We start from the raw sequence: 17,637 nt of genomic DNA, 5'->3' as shown, positions 1-17,637 counted from the left end.
TTCAAGGTAAGCCTAATGGTAATGGGCGAGAGGTACTAACTACACACTTGGAAATGGCAAAACACAAGCTTTCGGATTTATATCTTCAAGTCTAGATCAACATGGTTGGAAGTAACAATACCTGTCTGTCTCTGATGATACAATTCCCCGCTGATAGCTGTTCATATCGAAACGTGTTCGATCGCTCAATCTCCTCAGTTCCTTCTTGTTCGGCGATTCCAGGCAAAAGACCCCACACCACACGTTGCTCTCTGTTTTGTTCTCTTTCCTCCTTCGGTGGTCGTTGCCCTGAAATACCAGCTGATCAGCACCTTAACTCCAATAGACCAGGAAGGATTTGAGTCATTCCATGCCAAATCAACACAGATATGTGCAATTTTTAACCTGACCATCTCCGATTTTCATGAAATTTGGGGAGTTGAAACTATGCATAGAACTTAGTAACTATGAAAAGTTTTAGTCTCGTGCGTCTTGTAATTGTTAAATTATTCAAGGTCAAAGTTTGCAGAAATTGCCTTTTTTGAGCCCGCTTAGCTATACTAAATATGCTGTAACTCCGCCACTATTTTGCCTAGGAAGCTCAAATAAAGCTTATTGTACAGGAAATTGAACAAGCTTTCCAGTGATATATAACAAGCCTACCTTTGGATAAAAATATAATTTTGTCACGTGACCTTGACTTTTGACCTTGAATATCTCAAAACATGTCATCACCAAAAATCGTGAAAAAAATATATTTGGTCCCTCATACCATACTCTAAAACATACCAAAAAATCATTCTGGGACTGCATTGCGATCAGAAGATACAAAATAATATGTGTAACTATGTGACTGATAAAAGCCCCATTACATGAACTATGAAGAGTCAAATGTCCCTTAACACCCCCTAAAAAATGTGAAGGAGTTATCCTGGGTATAATTGGTCATAAAAGAAATAGGTTAGGCACAGGGAGATCCCTAGCCGTGTGTGTCAAGCGCAGGTCCGGCACATTGTTGACCTCCATATTGAATTCAACGCAAAAATTTCGAAGGAAAGGGGGTGATGTGATATATCAAATGAGGCTAGAATTTCACGAGAAATGAAGTGACGAAGGTTTATCCAACATATATTTAACCAGCAAAAATTTATTACTGCATGCTTGTAACAATTTTCTCCTTTTCGAGGTGTTAAAAACAAAGCATTGGAATGCTCCTAACGTGTTAGGAACTCATCGAAATCACGCTGACATCTTGGGAGAGAAAGAAGTATACGCACCATTGCATATGATTTTAATCAGCTACATTCACCAAATAGTTGAATAGTGAAGAATATTGGGAAAAGTATCTCAAACAATTACGTGACACTTCCTTTGGAATGAAAAATTCTTCAGTGACGAGGCAAATTTTTATGTTCACGGTGAAGTTAATAAAAATAATATGCAATACCTGTGATTTGCTCAGTCAAATGGTTATTGCTGGTAAGCTAATTATGTGGTATAATGTATGGCGAACGGAAATGGTTGGTCCATATTCAACAACGGAACCTTAAATGGTGAGGGCTTCTTGGATTTGTTAAGTGAACAGGTTTTTTCACCCTTGCTTACGGGATATGGCACTTTTCGAGAGTTTTGAAACAGGACAGTGTGTGGCCACACTATGTGGACATTTTCGCAATTTCTTCATGGAGGATCTATTAAAAGGCCTGCACATTCCCCAGATCTAACATCTTAGGAGGACTTTTACCTTCAGAAACATTTGAAGAGAATGGTGCATGCACTAAAAGTCCCTGATATTGACCATCTGAGAGAAGGCATAGTTGTTGCTTGCGATGTTGTTGCACATGCTACATTGCCAAATGTTCTATGCGAGTGTGAGAGACGTCAACGAGTGTGCTCACAGGAACATTGACAACATTATAATGTGGATATATCGTAAGTGAAAGATATGTGTATAAATTTTTGCTGGTTAAATATATGTTGGATAAACCTTCGTCACTTCATTTCTCGTGAAATTCTAGCCTCATTTGATATATCACATCACCCCCTTTCCTTCGAAATTTTTGCGTTGAATTCAATATGGAGGTCAACAATGTGCCGGACCTGCGCTTGACACACACGGCTAGGGATCTCCCTGTGCCTAACCTATTTCTTTTATGACCAATTATACCCAGGATAACTCCTTCACATTTTTTAGGGGGTGTTAAGGGACATTTGACTCTTCATAGTTCATGTAATGGGGCTTTTATCAGTCACATAGTTACACATATTATTTTGTATCTTCTGATCGCAATGCAGTCCCAGAATGATTTTTTGGTATGTTTTAGAGTATGGTATGAGGGACCAAATATATTTTTTTCACGATTTTTGGTGATGACATGTTTTGAGATATTCAAGGTCAAAAGTCAAGGTCACGTGACAAAATTATATTTTTATCCAAAGGTAGGCTTGTTATATATCACTGGAAAGCTTGTTCAATTTCCTGTACAATAAGCTTTATTTGAGCTTCCTAGGCAAAATAGTGGCGGAGTTACAGCAGATTTAGTATAGCTAAGCGGGCTCAAAAAGGGCAATTTATGCTAACTTTGACCTTGAATAATTTAACAATTACAAGACGCACGAGACTAAAAAATTTCATAGTTACTAAGTTCTATGCATAGTTTCAACTCCCCAAATTTCATGAAAATCGGAGATGGTCAGGTCAAAGGCTGTGTTGATTTCGCATGGAATGACTCATTTGTAAATTACTGATGTGACATTCTTTGAATGCCTGAGAGAGCAACGGCTGGCGACAGGGGTTATGAATTCAGGCTAGCTATAAATCTCAATTTAGAGGAGATTGATACGATATAAATAGTTATTTCATTAATATTTGTCAATATCTTTGAAGTAGTACACAATTATCGTTAGAGTATCATAATTCAAGATCTTATACGTGAAAATATCCCTTTGAACATGTGTCAGTTAATTTATTCGTTTAATTTTTTTTAGTAAATTCCAGATGCAGAACAATGTAGCCACTCTACACTGCTATTACAATTAATGTTACAATGCTCTTGTTTAATAAAAGGAGAATTAAAAAAAAGAACACGTCGTAAGGAGACTCGAATCTGGGACCGCTAGATGCCAAGACGAGAACTTTAAGCACTACTCCACGCCTTTACCTTCCGTTAAAACAACAATTTGTATATATTCAATCAGTCCAATATTGTAAATGTCGTTGGATATTCATGTAGTTGAACTTTTGCTTTAATTTTGAATTGCTTTTCTTATATTAGCAGCTATCTTCGAGAAAGATTTTCAAAATGATGAAGAAAAACGAGAATATTGGTAGCTGTTGTGAAAATGCGAGTTATTTCTTCTTCTTATTGTGATTAGACATTATTAATGGAAAATATCTAGAGGCTTCTACATTGCAGGACGATTTTCTCTTCCTGTGATATTGCAAAAGACGAAATGGCTTGTGTTCTGATGAAAGTCTCGTGTTCAGAACAGTATTATGAAATGTATTTGCTGTTGCGTAAGGAAACTCAAAACAAAGATATTCTAAATAATAGTTATAAAGTGCTCATTTCATTTCTCATTAATAAAACCACGGATCAAATTTTCCATAAACCTGCATGTTAAGTAGCTTTTAATTTATGTTTGGCCATTTATCATTCTTTATAATTATCATTCCAATTAATCATAAACATACATATGCCATTTGATTTTTAATTTCACGAAAACGAGAAAAGCAGGCACTTCTACATATGCTGTGCAGATAGTTTGAGGATTCGCATGTTGAAATAAAGCTTACATTATTTATAAACATTCAAATACTTCGAAGCCTCCTCGATGACGAAGCTGTAACGTCGCCGCCTTGTGATCAAGGAGTCCCGGATTCGATACCTAATGGAGGCACAACTTGGCCACTTTAAACTGTAGGTCGAGAGCCGATTAGCCTTTCTGTGCATAAAACGTACTTAATGCGTCCTGCAATGTACAAGCCTCTAGATATTTTCCATTAATAATGTCTAATCACAATAAGAAGTTAGAAGAAATAACTCGCATTTTCGCAACAGCTACCAATATTCTCGTTTTTTTTCATCACTTCAAATTTTTTTCTAAAAGATAGCTGCTAATAAAAGAAAAGCAATTCAAAATTAAAGAAAAGGTTCAACTACATGCATATCCAACGACATTTACAATATTGGAGTGACTGAATATATACAAATTGTTGTTTGAACGAGAGATAAAGGCGTGGTGTAGTGCTTAGATTTCTCGAGTGAGCATCTAGAGGACCCAGGTTTGAGTCTCCTTACGACTTGTTCCTTTTTTTATTTTTTATTTTTTAATTCTCTTTTCATTAAACAAGAGCATTGTAACATTAATTGTAATAGCAGTGTAGAGTGGCTACATTGTTCTGCATATGGAATTTACTAAAAAAAATTAAACAAATAAATGAATTGACACATGTTCAAAGGGATATTTTTACGTATAAGATCGTAAATTATGATTCTCTAACGAGAATTGTGTACTGCTTCAAAGACATTGACAAATATTAATGAAAAAAACTATTTATATTTGTGGTAATTCAGGACATACTAATTTTACTCCTTTACCCAGTCCAGTTCAATGCAATCATACCTCCGCAAATATCGAATGAAAAGTTTTCATCATGTGCAATTCTCCATTAAATGTTTACGCCGATTCGTAAAAACTTCGTTTTCTTTGCTACAAACAAGTATTCCTTGAACATTACATGTAGAAGGAGAGTTGCATCTACATTTCACACTGATCAGCTCCTTTTAGCTATTCTCAAGAACGAAAGTTTGTAGGGTAGTGTTTACCGTTGCAGATTGTTAAATTGATGGTCGTAGTTCAAACCATTCCGGTGGCAGAAAATTTTCGTAAGTTTTAGACATACCCCATTGTGTTCATTGTCAACGCAGTATGAAACGGAATGATTCTGTTTGGAATTAACGATGGGGGGAGGAGAAATGTTAAAGAACAAAACTTCCATTTCAACGAACTGAGAAGTGGAGAAAAATTGGATAATTCTTATAAATATGAAAATTACATTCATGTTTTTAGTGGTATAATCGCAGGTAGAATGAAAGATCCTACGTGGCAGATTTTATGTCGCTCTGAACTTAGCCAAAAGGCATTTCGCACCGATCTAATACATTCTCCAATTTATTTTAAAATATTATTGAATGTTTCATGTCGATATTTTGATCAATGCATCAATCCTTGATGCTGAGACGAAATTTTCTACAAATACCTCATCTCTCATCTTGTCTTCTTTCTCTTCTCTCATTCTCCTCTCCTTCTCCTTCTTCTCTCCCCCTTCTTCTCCTCTGCTTATATGTCATATCGCCTTCCCTCCTGTTCTCGCCTCTTTTCTCCAGCCCATTCTTCTCCACTCCTCTTATCTCCTCTTCTGTCTTAGATTTCTGACTTCACTGCACTCTTCTCCTCTTCTTTTCGTTCTTCTCATGTTCTCTCTTTTACTGTACCCTCAACTCCTCTCTTCTCGTCTCCTCCTCTTCTCTAAAACCTCCACTTCTCCTCTCCTCTCCTCTCTTTCCCTCCTCTCTTCTCATCTTTGCTCCATTTTCCTTATTTCTCCTCGCATCTTATCACTTTCTCCTCATTACTTCTCCTATCCACATCTGTTCTATCTTTTCTTCCTTCCTTCCTTTACTTTTCCTCTTCCCCCCTTCGGTCTCTCTTTTCTCCTCTCATTTTTTGTCTCTTTTCGTTTCCTCTCTCCTCTTTTCCTTTGTGTAGATTCATCAGCGATGAAATACTAGAAACTCGATTTTCTTTATTTCAGGAAGTATTTCTTATTTGCGACAAATGTAATACTGATATTTTTTTATTTAGAGTTTTATACAATAATACTTGATTTTATTACTTTCGCTTATTTCATAAATATGTATTGTGAATATGGCAACACTGAAATTGAGCTTAACTCTACACGAAACTCACCAGCGCCTTACGTAATTTGGGTTGCCTAGTTTAAAATGTCGTTGTCCTAAAACTTTTGAGAGACACTGTACAATATGTATGTATAATGTGGGATGTAAAAATATAGTTTTATTGTTTATGAAATGGGAACGCATTAAGTGCATACAAAAATACTTGGAAATGTTATGCTTTCTTTTATTTTTTTTCCAAATATGGAAGATATAATGATTACAAAACAAATATTTGCTCACACTCTCTCTTTCTCGTCTTAGTAGTGCATCCGACGGTTGACACTTTTCTCTCGTCTTTGTTTGTGACTTCTGACTTGGTGTATACACAGTAAGGCTAATCGGGACTGGACCTACAGTTTAAAGTGAGACTCAAACCACTGTGTCTCCTCCGGGTATCGAACCCAGGAGCCCTTGATTACAAGGCGACGACGCTACCACTGCTCCATCGGGGAGGCCTCTCGTCTTTGTTGTGGGCAGACGTCCGTGGGGGAGTGGTTATAACAGCGCGGTACGACAGCAAAGGTTCGAACCCTGACCTGGGAATGAATGTTTTTTGTGTGTGTCCTTTCATCAATTTTATCATATCTTCGCGATTAACCAAATTTAGCAAAATGCGACGCTACAAATAAAATCATCGACTGATTGTTTGATTTGGTTCATTTTACTTCAATTTCCTGCCTCTTTTGGCAAATCGCGAAGATTATACGATAAAATTTATGAAGGGACACACATAAAGAACACTCATGGCCAGGCCGGGATTCGAACCCGGGATTTCTGGCTTAGGAGTTAAAGCAAATCTTTTTTGATTTTCGAAAGTGTGGGGGTGAGTTACATGTACTTTTGTTTAGAAGTTATTCCTCAATTTGCAATCTTTTTAAGCCTTTGACGTTCTTTTCTTTTTAGGAATACTGGGCCCTAAAGGGTGGGGGGTTGACCCCCATCAAAACCCCTTGGAAATGCCACTGATTGCTAGCCCAAGTGTTGACGTCACCACACGTCACTGCATTATACGCACTACTTCCCCTTCAAGTAATACTTTTTACACCTTTGGAAAAAACAATATTTCAAGAAATTTCAAACACTTATAGCACCAAGAATTAAACGCTTTTAAATATGATCCTTCGGAATATCCAGACTGTGTATCTTGAAAAAGTGCAAGAAGGCAAAGAACTAACTGTTCATCAACAAAGTGTTAGATGCCTATGTCGTATCGCAGCCCTAATGGTTCGGCACTCACTCGCTCATGTCTCCCCCCAAAGAACTGCCTTGAGGTACAAACCTGATAAGATTAAATAATCAAAATGATATATGTTTGTAGACCCTTATCGTCGTGATTGAGAATGACAGACACAAGGGAAGATAAAACTTAATCGCCTTGTACACGATCAAATAAATCATGGACAAGTCCTTGAATTGAACGCTTAAAAAGGAAATGACATCAGAGAATGCACCATTTTTCTCATTGGATCCAAGGTTCAGTCAAAGAATTTCTATTTAGGAACGGTTCTAGTTAACACGATCCAAGGCTGACTGTCGACCAATCAGAGCACATGCTATTGAAATCGATGATCGAAAAGCGACCTCTAGGTCACGAATTCAGTTGTAATGGCGGCTGGGTGAGATGTAAACAATGTATCACTTCACATTTTTAAAAGACGATAACTATTCAACCGAGAGGAATAACGTTTCGTATTAAATGGTTTTATGTACAAAACAATGGCGCTGATTAAATACATACTTTATAGCGTTTACTGTACACGTATGGAAGAATATTTTCGTTTTTTTAATTATAAACACCGTGCACTCACCATAGATGGTGTAACTTGATGTGCCTTTCGTGTTGTCTATATTATATATTGTAATCGCAGATGCTAACCGAAATGTTCCAAGAAATGCTTTCGTTTTCGTATAAAGTACGTACTATCTGCTATAAAATTTTTTGAAGCATTTACCAGTGTTTGGAAGTAACTAGTTACAAGTAACAGTTACTTTTTTGAAAAAAATGTAATTGTAACTAGTTACTTTTAAAAGTGAGTAACTGTAACTGTAACAGAGTTATTTTTACGATAGAAGTAACGTTTTAACAGTTACTTCTACAGTTACTTTTACAGTTACCTTGCGACACTTAAATTGCTATGAAAGTGGCATAAATTATTGGCGATTTAGGACTCACAGTGAGCCGGAATTCAGTTTCTGCAGTGATATAAAAGCCCATCCATTGATACATTAATTCTTGCAAACAATAGATGAAGAGGAAAAGAGAAAGTTGTACTAAATTTGTCTCTTAGTGGTGGTCAGCCAGGTGGCAGGAATTTCAAGGCTTATCGTATGTTTCATCTTTCGTTTTGGTAGACCTGAATTCCAAAGCGATATACACACAGTGGCGTAACTACAGGGGGCAGTGGGGCATTGCCCCCTTCCCAACCTTCGACGGAAGTCAATTCTAGGGGGGCAAGGGGAACAGACATTGACGGCAAAGGTCACATGTAGGAGGGGCATAGAGAAGGAATTACCCCTTTCAATTTAAAATTTTATGCAAATAAAAATGCATTTCGTAAAATTTTCTTACTCGCTTCGCTTGCGATACCTGCTTTTTTCTGTCTTGTCAAGTTCAGAGTAGGGATGACCAAATCCTGATTTTTTTTAAAATTCGCAATCCGGATAGTAAAAACGAATAATCCGGATTTCAGAGAGAATTTGTGTTCAGTGTTGTTGCAGTAGTATTGTACATCAGTTCTTTGTTTCGGCCAAACATGCCTACATTGCTCGATGGCTCCTTATCTGTCGTAGCAGTTGCACAAAGGCGATATTTTGATAGATTAGACAAGTTTTAGTCTTCAGTTTAATGCGCAAGCACTTTCTGACGCCAAAATAATATAATCATTTCCATCTGCTCCCTGAGATTACATGCTTCGGAGCTGAAACAATGAAATCTTATACAACAGAAAAGAGCATATATATTTCTTTCTGCTTTCGACCAAACTTTTATTGCTCTCATGCATGGGTGGAGCGGGGAAGAAGGTGCGAAGGGGTTTTTCAGAACCCCTTAATCCTCGTCCGCATCTGCCATGTTATGTTATGTATGACTTACTAAAACTTTGTCGTCACATTGGCGTAACACCGCTGTCACTGTAAACAACAGACATTGATCGTAATCTGAAAGAGAACCTGCATTTGCTTTCCTCTATTAGGGGTGGGGGGTCACTACAATTATTAGTGGCTGTTGTCTTTCTTACATCATTACTATTTTTTTTTGTTAAATATTTATTTTTATTTTTTAAGACAGTATATGGTCATTGGCCTGCATAAACAAGCTTTGTTCGTTTAAAATTACAAAACATGGGCTTGTAGTGGCCAAAAACAACAAAACTGAAGTCACTAGTAGTCTTCAGTTTCATTGGCATATTTTCATAAAAGCCTATTAAATGTTCATTGGTATTTGATGTAATGGCTAAAGAATGCATGTTTTCTTTATTTTCAACATCACTCCCCCAAAATTTCATTCCACGCCCCCTCAGCACACCTACGTGATTAATACTACCGCCGTCGCTGCCCTTGTATCATAAGTACAAAAAAATATTGAGATTACATCTGATTGTTGCAAAACTGATCTCATGTAACAACTTTTTATTTACCTTATGGTAAAAAATAAAAATATAAAGTAGTGCAATCATTTCATAAATGAAGGGCAATCTACTATATTACTAAGCGCAGTCGGCTTCTTTCATGCGCGGCGCCAGAAAATTTTGACCAGCTGGGCAGGAGCCAAATACAGATAAATTACGGTTGGCAGATATAAAGTTTGAGTTTCACAGAGAGATTTTCCTTCGCCCTATCCCAAATTCCTTTGTATTTCTTTCACCTTTTCTCATTGGTTTTGTAAGTCTTATTTTTCCCTTCCACCATTTTTATCTGCTTGTATTACCCCCGTCCCCCCTCTCTCTGTGTTTTAAAAGACACATCTGCGTGCACGGATAATCCGTTCACCAAATCCTCTGATTAAAATTCTCTCTATCTCCTCCAGTCTAGAAAATAAAACAGTGAAAGTAACCGATGTCGTCACCTGTTGTAAAGCTTCTTGGCTATCATTCCTATCTTTCGATCACACTTTAAACTATAGGTCCAGTCCAGATTAGCCTTACTGTGCATAAGGTGAACTTCAACCACCAACTCAATCAATCTCTCTTTCCTGTGTGAATCTTGATATGGCCTCCCTACTTCTCTTCCCTGATGGCCTTCAATTGCTCGGTATGTACTTCACTTTGTACAGTCATGGACACTTCTGGTTGTAACGATTCTATTGAAAGTTAATGGAATTGTTATAACCCAGAAGTGTCCGTAACTGTACAGGCGATATTTTATCTTATCCCTTATATGCATCAAAATCCGTTTTCCCTCCAAAATTCACTTTCCCTCTGTAATCCGTTATCCTTCCAGAACCTGTTTTGCCTCCGTAATTCTTCTCGCTCCGAAATCCGGATAGTATATTTTCCGAATCCGGATTTCAAATTATCCGGAATCCGGATTCCGGATTTTCTTGGCCATCCCTAGTTGTTACATGGTAATGCAGAAGTGCAGTTCTGTCGATCAGCGATCTGAACCATTCCGAAACGCAAACGTGCTTTTAGTGACGACTTACAGAAACGGTTTCCTGACTTTAGGCCTGGAAGAAACAACTCCGAGGCAACATGTCAATTTATGTTATTCTTTTATAAAGTAAGAGACCAAGTTTCACAACCATATAATATTACGGGCATAGTGATCAAATATTAGAATATCCAGAGACTTGCCTATAATGAGGCCTATTATTAGTTATACGGAAATGGTGTAAAATTGTTTTACAGGGGTGTTCGATCTATAAGCTCACCAAAACACCAGAAAGCACAAAACGTGTGTTCGAAGTGCTCCATCTTCGTCGAAACTTAACTTTTTGCAATCTAACAATGTCCTCTTTCTTATATTATTTTTTTAAAAATTCTTTGTAATACAGTCTACATTATGTGCAGGATAACCAATACAAAAGTATTCTAGACACTGAAAACAAAAGCAGCAACCTGCTGCTGCAGACACACGTTCTGTGTGATTTACGCAAACAGGCACGTAACCAGGGGGAGGGCTAAGGAGGCTGAAGATCCCCCGAAATCCTACAAATATCTAATTTAAATAGTGTCTAGTGGTAATAAATTTTACTTCTGTAGCAGGATTAAATATTAGATAGAATAAAAATTTAGTGTATAATAGAGGAACAAGATTATACTTTTATATTCTACAATTTAATCAAAAGAATAAATGGATCCACAGCTCTCAAAATGTATACTTTTCTTTGTGAGAGGTCACACAATGTAAACTTTATGAGTAAAATTTGCCCCTAACTTTTAAAATCTTTTTTTAAACGGAATGTGCAAAAATTATAAATAACAAAATCCAATAACTGTGAATTTCAGTACACTAACTGTACAAAATGCAAGAAAAATAATGGACAACAGTGTTGGATATTGAATCATACGGTGGATCAAGTAGCAAAGTCTCTCCATTTGCATAATAATAATAACAACAATAAATTTGGATTAAAATTGGTTTATTTTTAGTGACTTATAATAGTTATTATTGTAAAATGACAACTATAACAGTGGTATAATAATTATTATTATCATTATTATTTGTACTAATTAAGTTTTATCAGTGGCCTTCCCCTCCACAAATATTTCTGGCGACGCCTGTGCTGATAAGAGCTCCCACCCGAAATAAAATCCTGGGTACGTGCCTGGACTCAAATCAACTCCTACGCACTTCCAAAAAAGACACTAGACCGCAGCGGAAGACTTTCTGCTACCCCTAACATCTGCGATTGGACCGGTCTTTCCTTATAACCCCGCGCTGCGTCACCTCTCGATTCGTGATCTTCTCGTGAACTGTCTGCTGTATTTTATCTTATGCCTTTAAATTAAAACCATACATGATTAGGTAAACGACAGACAACATTAATTGATTTGATTTATTTGTTTTATTTCGTTTATCTTCCTCTTGTGGCTGATCGCGAAGAAGAGGATGAATTGTGTTAAGATGGAAAAAAAAAGGAAAAACACAAACACACATTTGCAGATCACAAAACCACGAAACAAGCACCACGTAGGAATGTACTGACTGAGAGTCCAGCAGACACAGAGCCTCATACTACGTGTAAGAAAGGGTAACACTTGGATGACATATTAGAATATATTCTTTAATTCATGGGACAATTATTGAAAACATGGATCGAAATCAGTTTTCCCTCTATAATCTATCTATCTGACCTCTGTAATCCTTCTCGCTCCAAAATCCGTTTTCCCTCCGAAATTCGGATTCCCTCCGAAATCCGGATAGCTAATTTTCCGAATCCTGATTTAAATTTTCCGGAATCCGGATTCCGGATTTTTTGGCAATCCCTAGTTCACAGCCGTAGGTAGGGGGTGTTGGGAATCGGCCATGGGCGCCGAATGATTTAAATGAAAAAAGTTGTCAAAGAGAGAATGCCGTTGCGTTCAGTGAAATTATTGGCACCCTATTAAATCAATATTGTTTGAATTGCAAAAGTTGGATCTAAAAATTTTCTTGCTCACTTCGCTCGCAGTATGATTGGCTTCTGTAATGTATTTAAATAATAAGATGTTGTATACATGTATTGAATTAACTTAGAATACGTATAGAATTTAGTGTTAGCATGGTTCATACATGTTTTCTTATTTTATGTTGCTCCATGTTGCATATGTGTAAAACATACGTACATGAAAGTTATACATGTTATATGTACAAAAATAATTTTCTTCAGAATGCATTCATTTATCATTCATTTTCTGCCATTCAAAAATACAGTTTGTGTGCTTGTTTTCCATTATTAGCGAATGTGAAATTGACAGTGTTGAAAAAATATTTCAAATACGTTGTTCCAAACAAATGCTTTAGCACCGACTTCTACCCCCTTTTTGCGTAATTTAAGAGGATAATAACGTCTTTGATACTACTACTACCTCTAGTAGTAGTAGAAGTAATATTAATAATAATAATAATAATAATAATGCCATTAATGTCTGTTATTATTATTATATATTTTTATAACATTATAATATATATATATATATATATATATATATATATATATATATTGTATATATACATATATATGCCACTATTAATGTCTTTGTTATTATTATTGGTACGTTTATCCTGGTATTTACCCCCCCCAAACAAAAAATAAATCGTGGTTGCGCTTCTGTATACACACTTCGGAAGAGGGGTGGATTTCCCAGAAGCGGGAAGATAAGCTTCTAGGAGGATAGAGAGGATAGATAATTCCTTCCTATTGCTGACAGTTTTCCATTGTCAGTTGTGTGCTGTGAAGTGTCTCTTGTTTCTGTGGTTTGTTCCTCTGTGACGTTCCTCACTGATCTTATAACTTCCCCCTTCTTTAAGCAGCAACCGATAGTTTTTTCTTTGCTATAGGTAATATCGGATTAAGCTGAAGAGGGACGTACTACAATATTTCAGTGTTTTTACGAAAGAATTCAACGATATTGCTAGTATGAACGAAACTGAAGAAGACGAGAGCTAGCAAATGCGCATATGAATGAAAAATAATGTACTTGTTTCCACGTGATTTCATTTATCTCAGTTCCTGATAATTTAAAAATGGAAGTAGAAATATTTCCAGTTAGAATTCGCTTATTTATGATTATTCAGCATTTCTGGACATTTTGAAAAAGTGATATATTTTGGTAAGTGCTTTCGTTTAAGATTTAAATGAGAACCACCCATTTTCTTGAAATAACATATACGACAGATCTCACCATTATTATTGATACAACAGTGAATTACAACACTCAAGTGGCAACGAAAGAATCAGGAAGACCCAGACGATCATTCTCGCTTGTTTATGTAATTGTCTCAGAGAGAACTAAAGGGTAAGTTTAAAATGCTATTTTCACCTTCATTGATAACGCACAATTATAGGCTACTGGATTATAATTTTCTGGTTCATAAACACTTTCAATTGTACCACAAATTTATTTCTCTCTGACACGCCCTTTATGCGAGACAGACCTCCCTTCTTAGAATATATTCTACGTGAGTGATACATATCTCTCTCTCTCTCTCTTTCTATACAGTTTCTAAAATCCTCCCACTCCAATGGACATTCCTTAAGAACAACAATGATAATAAATACACATGTTTAAGTGGCAGTAGCTCAGGTCAACCTCCGTGGCGGAGTGGTTAGCACAACGCACTTTATGTCAGGGGTTCCGGATTCTAGTTCGTTTCGGACATGGATGGTTGTGTTTGTTCCAATGAGAATACAGAAAACAGAAAATTGACATACGTGAAAATTGAGAAAATGTGAATAACGGGCGATATTACCGCATAGGGGTATTCCTTAAAACAAAAGCCGTTTGGGTGCCTGACTACTATGCGCGAGACCCCGGGTTTGAGCCTCGGTGGGGGAGAACCGAGATTTTTTCCAGCGCTCACCCAGCGTCGTATAAAGTGAGTATCTGCTGTGCGGTAAAGGATGCCAGGGACGTGGTACTGATCACATCACCGGCACCCCCATCTTCGGCCATGATCAAGAAAGTGTGGGGCTCTAACTCCCCCCCCCCCATACGCCTTCATGGCTTTGAGCAAAGCACAGGAAATCATATTATTTTGTAATAAATATAAATATACTAAGACTTATATTATGTACCAGTAACATAAGTAAAATACATGTTAGTCTTCACAAAATATTTTATTACAATTAATGATCGATTTGTGTAATTTGGTTGCAAGAAAATTTTCAGCAGAACGTAACTATAAAAGTAACTTACATGTACGTACATGTAACTGTAACTGAGTTACTTTTTAAAATGAGTAACTGTAAATAGTTACCTATTTAAAAGTAACTATCTGAACACTGGCATTTACTTATCATTTAAGCTAGCAAAAATGTTAAAGGAAATGCTTTCGTCTAAAGCGGAATCCAAAAACGAAATCATCGAAATCACACTTCTTTCAAGTTTTAGTATGTCGTACTTCTTCCTTTTGGAAATATAAAAAAATATATTTATTTCTTTTACATACTGCCACCACGTTTTGGTCAAATGTGAAATTGTCTAAGTTTCTTTGATTGTGTATATGAGCAATTTCAGACCATTGAAGATTTTCAATAGAAACGCTGTTCAACAACTTTCAATTACGTTCAATTCAACGATTTGTACATGATTAATTTGATCGTGTACAAGGCGCTTTAGAACCATTCCTAAATAGAAATTATTTCACCGAATCTTGGATCCAATGAGAAAAATGGCGTTGTCTCTGACGTGATTTCCTTTTAAGCGTTCAATTCAAGGACTTGTTCGTGATATCGTGTACAAGGTGTCTCTAACACTATCCAAGCCTGGCTGTCGACCAATCAGAGCACATGCTATTGAAATCGATTATCGAAAAGCGACCTCTAGGTCACGAACGAATGCAGATGTAATGGAGGCCGGGTGAGATATAAACAATGTATCACTTCACATTTTTAAAAGACGATAACTATTCAACCGAGATGAATAACGTTTCCTGTAAAACGGTATTAGGTTGAGACGAATGGCGCTGATTAACTACATACTTTATAGCGTTTACTGTACACGTATGGAAGAATATTTTAGTTTTTTCAATTGTAAACACCGTGCACTCACCATAGATGATGCAACTTGATGTACCTTTCGTGCTCTATGTATTATACATTGTAATCGCAGAAGCTAACCAAAATGTTCCATGAAATGCTTTCGTGTAAAGTACGTACTATCTGTTATAATATTTTTTGAAGCATTTACTTAGCATTTAGGCCAGTAAAAAAGTTAAAGGAAATGCTTCCCTATAACGGACTCGAGAAAATACATCAACATCACACTTCTATGGAGTTTCTAATATGTTCAACTTCTTCATTTGGTAATAAAATTATCTCTGTTACGGCTAATCGCTAGTCTATTTATTTCTTTCAATGTCGTAGACACTGCCACGTTTTGGTCAAATGTGAACTTGTCCAATTTTTCTTTGATCGTGTACATGATCAATTTCAGACCATTCAAGATTTTCACTAGGAGAGATGTTCAACGAATTTCAATTGGTTTCAATTCAAGGACTTGTTCATGATCAATTTGATCGTGTACAAGACGCTTTACCCTGTTCGTACACTCAGTCTCTCTCTCAAAACCTCCAGCTCTCCTTTCAAAGCGATCTGACCCCTTTCCGATCATTGCAGGCTCTTTTTGTTCTGTCGTATTTCGCAATTGCATTACGTTCACCCCGGCAGTGATCGGACATTTATTTACCTCTTATCATCTTTGAGTTGCGAGACTCATACGTGAACAGACAAACATTCCACGATGGAAAGGAAGGAATACGAATCTAGTTTCTATTTAAGTGGTGGACACAAGTTTGAACTTGGAAGCAAAGCAAAAGTATTTTGAATTCAATTTAAATTTTATTATTATTATTTATTGTTATTTTATTTTATTTATGTATGTTTTTATTTATTTATTTTATTTAAACTGGAGGTCCAGTCCCCTTACTGTGCACAAAGGGAACTAAAAACACAAACTCAAGCAATTAATCATTTATTTTTAGAATATGAATGCAAACTTGCCTTTTTCTGTTTCAGGTCCTGAGCAACCAATAGTCACCTCTTACCCAATAAATTCCACAGTGGCCACACCATATGATCAGCCACCAGCTTACCCTCATCAACCATCACCAAACGAGACTCTCGAGACACCACCGAAAAATGAGCAACAAGTGGCTTACCAATCAGATTTGCCACCCTACACTCCAAACGAAGACTTAAGAACTGACCAATCGTAGAGGGAGTGCAGAAGCCAATGTTTGTGATACTTTCTGGTGCTTCTGGTGTCTGTATATATATTCGTGCATTTCTTGTTATTAAGATTCTGTAAGAATTGAAAACTAAATACAGTATATGTATTCATATAAATACTTCTCGTTTCACTTGTATCTAATGAGAACCTATGTAATGATTATTTATTAGCTTAAGAAACCATGTATGGTTCTTATTTGGAAGATTTGAAAATGCAGTTCCTTAATGTGGCTTTTCAACGGCAGTGTTTAAATTGAAATTAAATGTTCTTTCACTAAATAACTGAAGTCCAGTTTTGGCATATACTTACTGTTTTACTCTAGCTTTCACCACATCATGTGGCTTCTTCAGGAGTTAAGACAAGAATAGTCAAAGTAAGTCTTGAAGCTTTCCTGGCGACGAATGATGAAAAGATTCTCTCGGGCTATCGATCAGGTGAGTTGTGGAAAAGATTCCAAGCTTTCGAGAGCTAACGTCACTTTCATCTTCAGGGTAGAAGAATAGTAAAAGATTAAAGCATGAGAAGGTAAGTTTGGTTAAAAACTTAAAAATTAGATGTTGTTTGTTTCACGTTGCTTGTGTGAACGAGCAGCTTATTGCGAATGTATGAAATAGATGGGAGAGGGTAAACAGTCACCCAAAACTTATGGAGGAAGAGTGCAATAAGCTTGGCACTTCTGTAAGGATGTCGGTCTGGTTTCCTCACATAACGACTAAAGTTGTTAACTTCTATATTGAACATATCTTCTACTGGTGGCTGACCTTGGGAACTATTTGTTTCTGCCAATCGTCTTTAAGCGATGTGCGCTTGAAGCGGTAGCCATT

The 17,637-nt window shown here is 36.6% G+C and overlaps 1 long non-coding RNA gene across 1 annotated transcript in view; it reads left to right on the top strand.

Annotated features, from left to right (window-relative positions):
• LOC145979732 (uncharacterized) overlaps positions 1 to 16,857 on the top strand; it is a 43,593-nt gene extending 26,736 nt beyond the window's left edge. Inside the window, exon 3 of the long non-coding RNA XR_014440810.1 lies at positions 16,600 to 16,857. This is a non-coding gene — a long non-coding RNA (uncharacterized LOC145979732). The remainder of the gene's footprint in view (positions 1 to 16,599) is intronic.
• Positions 16,858 to 17,637: the final 780 nt, after the last annotated feature.

The sequence above is a fragment of the Lepisma saccharinum genome, chromosome 26, assembly GCF_977018435.1.
Source record: "Lepisma saccharinum chromosome 26, izLepSacc3.1, whole genome shotgun sequence".
In the NCBI taxonomy this organism is placed as follows: Eukaryota; Metazoa; Arthropoda; class Insecta; order Zygentoma; family Lepismatidae; genus Lepisma; species Lepisma saccharinum.
The sequence above is the reverse complement of the archived record's forward strand: the minus strand, read 5'-3'. Positions and strand labels throughout refer to the sequence as shown.